At 37.0% G+C, this 8,075-nt stretch overlaps 1 pseudogene; it reads right to left on the reverse strand.

Moving 5' to 3' along the window:
- Window positions 1–319: 319 nt before the first annotated feature.
- On the reverse strand, window positions 320–7,163 carry LOC115795606 (pancreatic alpha-amylase-like; annotated as a pseudogene).
- Between the last annotated feature and the right edge of the window lie 912 nt (window positions 7,164–8,075).

Below are 8,075 nucleotides of genomic sequence, written 5' to 3' on the forward strand. Positions count from 1 at the left end.
TAGGGGTGGCCTTACTATAGTAGTTGAGTCATACTACTGAATATAGCATAACTGAAATTAAAATCTTGAAATCAACTGCTTTCTGCCTGGGAGTTCTTTGATCTTTGACCCTCTAATGTGCTCTGATCTTCACTGAAACCCTGTGACTGGTCGCACCTGTTGTTATCGACCCCCACGTCAAAAAAGGCCTCCTATGGATGACCCTCTTTCTGGGTTCAGGCTGGTGAACAAGGATCACCGGTCAAGAACTCTCAGGTCACCTGTTCATGTGATGGTTGGCCTCCTCCTTCTTGAGCACCAGGAGCCTTTTTATATGAGTTTATGGAGCTGTCAGTCTGTTCAGGATGAGCTTGAACACCTCGATCTGCACCAGTTTCTCTATTGGTAGCTGATCAGTCCAGTCTCCTGCAGCCCCGGTATTGTTGTGCTCAGGCTCCTGTTAAAAAAAAAAACTGAGAGATTTTCATTAGTTAAATCTTTACTTTTCTTCTAGTTCATATCCCTCCTTTTGAGACAAACTCTGTTTGTCTCAATAATTTACCTTAATTTAGCTTATTTATCTAAAGGGCATACTGATGTTTATATTATTAGCTTTTGGGATTTTTCCTTTAATACTGGATTTAATATCAAATTGGTCAGACATTCAAAATTCAAATGTTCTCTGCTTTTCTCTTATAATATTGGCTTCAAAACAAATCTACCAAATAAAGAAATGTAAATGCACAAAAGAATAAATCGGGAACTTGTATTCTATCCTACATGGGCAAACAAATAAGTTTTTGTTTTGGGTCTCAGATTCGGCTGTTTCACAAAGTATTTGCATGCACTGTTTTTTGTTTTTTTCTTTCTAACCTTTCTTTTGAGGTTTTACTAAAACTGAGTTCCTCACGGAAACTTTTAACAGCAATCTTATGGAAAAATGACCTCTAATAATTTGGAAAAAAATACTTCAACCTGAGATTTTCAACGCATCTATTATGCTGGCTTTGTTTAGTCATTATTTATTTTTAAAGCAATAAACTCCAGACTCCCTTTTTTATGTGATTTTTAAATTTTTTTTGTCTTTTTATCCATCTGTGGTCGGCTTATCCCTCATATGTATCGGAAGCGAAACCTTCCTTCCGAGAAGTTTTAACCAGCATACCCTTCTCAACAACCATCTCTATCCAAATTAAAGGAAAGAAAAAGAAGAGAAAAAACTTAGAGCTATAGCTCTCATCCACACACACGACTTCTGTCTCTCTGGCTCGCACTTAGATTCACACACACACACACACACCCTTGAGATAAAATTGCACACACACACACACAGCAATGCTAAAACCTTGGCACTATTCTCTTTTCCTTTTTTCTTCCCCACACATACTGACACACACACACACAGCTATGGCATTACAGCTAATACTGACCAGTGGAAATTGTCCTATTCCTCTAAACTCTGTTCCTTTTTAAACAACAAATGACACCATACTTTGCAAAGAAATTCACCTCAAAATATTTTGTCCTTATTTCCTATTTCGCTCTGAAACACACATGACAATACAAATACACAGCAGCACTCAGTCACACAGACAGACACGTGGAGGCCTCCTTACACACACAGACACACATTCAAGCATCCATCATTTTTTTCAAAATTCATTATTGTTATAGATTTTTCTTTCCCAAGTGACCTAATTTTGGGATTGCTTACCTCAGGTGGGTGAGTCAAAGTTTTTGACCCAAAGATCAACTTTTACCTGATTAAGATGGAGAGATTTCTCCTTTAAACTTAGCTTTCAGCTTAATATCTGTGCTTGGAAGTTTACACTAGAATCATTTTACATCACCAGTTATTTTTGAAGTTTCACCTTTAATCGGAGCCCCTTTTCTACACCCAGTGTCATCAATTATTTTGTCAGTCAGTCAGTCAGTCCAAAATGCAAGAACAAAAACAATGTTAACAAAGTACCATTTATGTTTTTTCTTTTTTTAGGAGTTTTATTTTTATTACAAAAACGCTTTTTTCTCTTTATCTCTTTATTTCTTCATTTCTCTGTATCTTTTACTTTTTCTTTATTCTCTTTATTCTTTATCTCTATCTTTTGAGGCTTTTAAAGGGTTTTAGTTGCTTTAATGGATTTCTGAGATCAAGGTTTGTGAAACTCTATCAACTTTTCTACCGGGAGCCGTAGACAGACGCGTTACTGTTACGCCGCTCAACTTTCCAAAGGATATGAGTAGAAGACAAATGTTCTGCTTTAGATTTCAGAAAAACCAAAGGCCTTTTAAACCTGAAAAGGGTATTAGTTCGGTCCGCTGATCAGATGGCCCTTGGACTCATCACCATCGCTATTCGTTTTGCCTATTTTTCTTTACTCTGTTATTCTTTTCAACTCTTTTTTTTTCTCTTAAACTCTTTTCTTTTTAAAACTTTTACACCTGTGTGAAATGGCTCAAATTACACCTTCCTCCTGTCATACCACCAGTGACCATTATAATTTGCGGCAATTCAATATGCAGATATTTAGAAAAGGTCTCTGCCAACCTTTAGATGGAGATCTCCTGGTCACTGATAGAGTTTGGAAGCCAGCACTGTCGCGAGGAACCTCAAAGCGGCGATTATCAGTGGCCAAATTCACTCCTTATTCCCAAGAAACTCAAAAAACTAATAAAAACATCTAAAAAACAAAAACATTCCTGTTCGATCACGTCAGGCGTCACCAATTGAAGGAATTTAAAATAATAAGAGTGTGTGTGCTGTTGCTGTTTAAGCCTTTAGGTTTCTGCGTGTTCGTTTCTCGAACAGGAATGACATACAAACAAACAGGAATAAGGAGTCCAAATATTAAATTTAATAAAGCCATTTTCAAACAGTTTACAGATTAATCCGGGTCAGAACTGCATACCATACTCATGTGAGATGGCATGAAGTACTGGCACTTTCTAATTCAAATTACAGTTGTCATATAGTCAGAGCATATCAGTCTTGATTACATCATTTACAAAACAGAATGTGGAAAACAGATAATTTCAACAACAGTGTGACCTCGAAGTCTCCATTTCTATCATTGTGTAGTCTTCATCAGTGTGGCTCATTGTACAGTCAGAACACAAAGTTCATAATGACACAGAACATTATAAGCTTCTGTATTTTTAATCAGTTAAGTTATTTTCCAGACAAATTTCTCAGGGAAGTAAACGTACGTAAGTAAATGTATGTAGCATATATCATATTCCAACACATGCATAGTTTTTCAATAAGGAATGTTTTAGAATATTTTAGAATATTTTTGAGTTGAACACCATCGGCATAGACTGATAGTTTTTTGTTGTTGTTTCTTTTTAAGATATACTACTATTTCAGTGTGAATTTAAGGAGGTGTGAAACCTGCCTCCTGGTAGACAGAAGGTCTGGAACCACCAGGGAAACACTTGGTGTTAAGATTCTTCAGACAACTATAGATAGCAGACAGGTCACCAGGCCACATGTGCTTGAAGGCATCCAGCCACACCCATGTCAGTCAGTTTGTTCATGTATTTGGCCACCTTGCCCCTGACATAATCCCTCTCCAGGATGAGATCCAGCAGACCCACCAAATGGCAGTCACACCTGGAGCAGGTCTTACATTTCATTGGTATTATCATTTGCATCACAATCTATAGCATAGTTTATGGTAATGACTTGAAACTAATTTAATTTATGTAATGCATCATATGTGAATACAGCTCTTATTTGTGATCTGTGGCATTTGATTTGGATGACCAGTTCTCAAAATTGTCACTGCCAGTCTTCCATTTGTGGTCCCTGAATTCCCAGAAGGAATAGGGGACACTGTCCTTTGTGCTGGTGCTGAACCAACTGCCACATGAAAAGTGTGTTTCCTCTCTACAGCCAGCTCTGCATTTGTGGCTGATGACAGCATCCACATAGATATTGACCTGTCATGATCTGAGGTGTAATTCTACCCAATTCTGTCCATAATATGACAGAGCAGCACTGCCCCCTATGTCATGGTCCCTGTTTTTTATACCTTGAGTCTTAGTCCCTGTGATACTGAGTCGTTAGATTTTTAGTACTATTATTTCTTTGGCTGTAGTAGCTGTAGTAATTGGCTTCCCTATGTTTCTGTCTCCCTCTGCATCATTCCTGTATTTTTGCTTTGGTCCCCTTGTGTTTCCTTGGCTTGTACATCTTAAATGTTAGTACTCGTGTCTGTATAGTCTCATTTGGTTATTTTTTTCAGGTTTGTTTCTGTGTTGGTTTTGCTTCCTGCCTTCCTCAACATTCACTCGTGCCTTTACCCCCTCCAGTTTGTCATTCCCTAATCATAAATCAATAATTTTACAATGTCTGTTCTGTTATGCTTTCCTGTGTGTTAACCTCCATGAGTGCATGTGGTTGTTTTTGGATTTGGATTTGTTTGACAGTTTGGACCTTCTATTGTCTAAATAAAAGTCCTGTCTTTAATTGTGTTCTGCCCAGAGTGTCCTGTATTTGGGTCCTCTCCACATTCAACCTAGATACACTACTTGTTTGCTGTAATGTTTATGGTCCAGTAACTCAAAGAAAACCACTCCATAAAGCATAAGCTACTACACAAGAATGAGGACCTCTCAAGACTGAGTTATTTATTTGTCAAATTGTTGCTCTTTGCTTGTTTGGTCCTAAAAAGTCAGGTGTCTGTTAGATCTAATAATAATTTTTTCTTGTGTACCAGGCTGTAAAATGTGCTGTCAAACCCAAGATAATAATGACCCTAATGCATTCTACTTAATTACTGTTGCAATACCCCAGCATTGTTGCATCAGGTGATCATGTAGCTTAGGTTTTGCTCACTGCCAGATCTTGAGCACTGGTTTTAGCTGATTGGTTGGTGTCTCTGCCAATGGGGCCTCCAGGGACTGTTCAGCACAATGTGTTCATTTGGAGAAGAGAGAACACCACAGAGGGAAAATGTTGCAGTTATCACGTTTAAGGAAGGGAATTGTAAGATAATTATTGTGATAACACTCTAGTGTTTTTATACAAAAAGGTGAGTTTAACCATGAGTACTTCTCAGTTTGTGGAAGTGTATAGTATGATTGGAAGAACTGTATAAAGTTTGAAAAAGTAAGGATGTCTTTGGGATTATTCAGCTTAACATTTGTGACAAAATATAAATAAATATAAATGTATTATCATACTTGGCTTGTTAAGCAAATCTTATACCATAAGTGACTATCACTTATACTTAGAGGCTTTAAAATGTCTGAAAAATAATTACCTCTGCAGAGGAGGCTATGTTTTTGGTAGCCTTTGTGTGTGTGCATGCATGTCATTCTGTCTGTAAACACGATAGCTTGAAAAGTTTTCAGTGAATTCTATAAAACTTTGTAAGGGTGTAGGGTTGGGTGGTGTGGCGAATAGGGTGGACCCAAAAGCAGAACTCCAAAGGCAGGGCTGAAAGAAAGTGATGAGTTTATTTACAGAAAATAATCCAAAAATATACAAAACTGAGGTTGACGAAGTGACAGCAAAACAGGAACAGAACCACAGCTCCATGAGGGAGGACGCAACAAGGAACAGAGGGAAACGCAGACAATAAATACACCGGAAATGACAAGGGAGAACAGGAAACAGCTGGGGAGAACAGGTGGACAAAATCATACTAATGAAACACAGGAAGCAAAACTCCACACAACACACACTGTCAAAATAAAACAGGACACACCAAACAAGGTACACGCCGACTTAACACAGGGGGCTGGCACAGAGGAAAATTAAACATGGACCAAAGAACAGGGAAAAAAAGACAGAAAAACAGATAAGGGAGACAGGAACAAAGGGAACTAGAAAATCACAACTGATAAGGCCAGAACTAAGATGAATAAGGAAGATCCAAACAAAACTGGAAAATAACAAAACCCAGTGAAAACAGAACTAAACACAAAATGCTGGGCATACGGCCCAGCACCATGACAGTAGGGGTGTAGAGTGGGGTCATCACGATCCATTAAAATGTGCCTTACATCTACCAAAATCTTCAAAGTCAACTTAATGATTTATTGGTTGAAAAATGACAAAAATCCTCATAACTATAAAATATAGAAGTGTGTGTTGTCAACACACAGAAAGTACAGTATAAAGATTTAAAATATCATGTCACATTTAACCTCTGACCTCTCCTTGAAGGTCAATAGATTGATCTGAAGGTCTCAGTGATAATAATGCTAGATAGAACTATTTAAATCTATGTTTCTGAACAGAAAACTTTGTTTAAAAAGAACAAAATTAATATACAAAATACAATATTATTCCATTAAAAGTAAATACTGCCCAGAAAGTGAGACGCCTTGGTAGAGGTTTATGCTCGTGGAGTGCTTTTTCTTCATCCTAAAACAAAAGTTGTTTGGACAATCAATGTTACTATCATACAAACATGAACTGAATCATTACAATTTGAGTGTGTACTTCAACAAATTTTTTCACATGCCTAATATTGAGATATTTTGCAATAAGGAACTGGAAAATATTATTAATCTCGCCCATTAGAACATGAAGAAAGTTTTTTGGCTAAATAAGTTGCCCACTTTACATATATGAATATACATATGTCATAAGTATTTAGAGAAGCACATTTTATGACATTAGAGAGAGTTCAAATAGACTCCTAAGGTAACAGTAATGTGTTACCCAACTCCCACTGGAGGAAATGTGGATGACAAACTGACAATCACACATGTATGTTTTGGACATATCTGAAGAAAATACTGGAAAGAATTAATGCAGTGAATGAAAGTTCCCATTTAACATCCCCAAAGAGCCAAAACTAGCCTTTCAGAGAATGATTAAAATCAATATACTACACATCCTTCAGAGCTGCCATAAAGCAATTAGACATTTCCCTGAGTTAAATTAGAAGGAACATCATTAAAGGTAGTGGAGAATTACTCTGTGGCTTACAGTCTGACACATTACGCAAAGTCTCTTATTTTTGCCCTTTGTAAGAATCTGTGTGCAAATTCATGCACCTCCATAGGCAGTTTGAATCTATATATAGTTTCCTACTTCTGCTGAATTGTTTCTTTGAGCACCGGTATTCAGACATTCATACCTGAACACCACCAAAGCCTTTGGGACCCAAGAAACGCTCACACTGAGCAGCGATGTCTGCCATCACCACACAAACATGGACAACCATGTTTATTGTGAGGGTTGTGCTGGGTGAAGCCAAGCCCGAAGAAACTCACTACAAAGAACAACTTTATCTGGATCAGAGAGAAATCCTCACTGAACTTCTCACAGTTGGTGTATGTATTCATTATCATCACTCCTGGATCAATGATCAATGAGAAGCTGTCAAATATCAGTTTGAAGCTTAAACTGGACTTCTCATGTCATGGCTTCCACAGTATAGATAGCACATGCATGGAAACCTGAGAAAAATGAAATGTGGTGTAAGAAAACCTAAATATATACTAAAGAACCCAATGATTTATTCTGCATTTTTTATAAAGTCAGTGACTGTTGCACTGCACTTTACTCTCTTTTTAGAAAAAAACAATGTTCAATCATTTAATTTTGCCTCACAGAGTAGCAGTTGGATGAAATTTACAGATTAAGCCACATTAGCCTTCAAAAATGTTGTTTTGTACATTGTGAATTGATTCACATTGCATTACAATATATTTTTATTTTTTAATATATTGGAATATTTGTACGAGAAGTGTGTCTTAAATATTGTGTTATGTATCACTGTTTAAAATCATTGTCTGTATGAAATTATTCATCATAGTTTAAAGATCCATAATGTTTTCAGGTCATACATCTCACTGATATTACTATATTAAGTGACCATAGGAAATATAGGAAGTACCACTTTCACCTTATCACAATCACCACACGAGAAAAAAAAAATACAGTGCAGCAGTTATAAAACACAATTTGGTCTCATTTTAAATGTTTTGGGTCAAGAAAAATTAATAGATAAGCTGCACTGGCATAGGTCAAATATGTTGCGCAATTCAAGTTAACTAAACTACCCCTAGTAAAACATTAGCATTTTCCCATGAAAGCCTGACTCATGTGTGATGGGTATGGATGGGCTCACAGG

Source organism: Archocentrus centrarchus, chromosome 17 (assembly GCF_007364275.1).
Source record: "Archocentrus centrarchus isolate MPI-CPG fArcCen1 chromosome 17, fArcCen1, whole genome shotgun sequence".
Classification (NCBI taxonomy): Eukaryota; Metazoa; Chordata; class Actinopteri; order Cichliformes; family Cichlidae; genus Archocentrus; species Archocentrus centrarchus.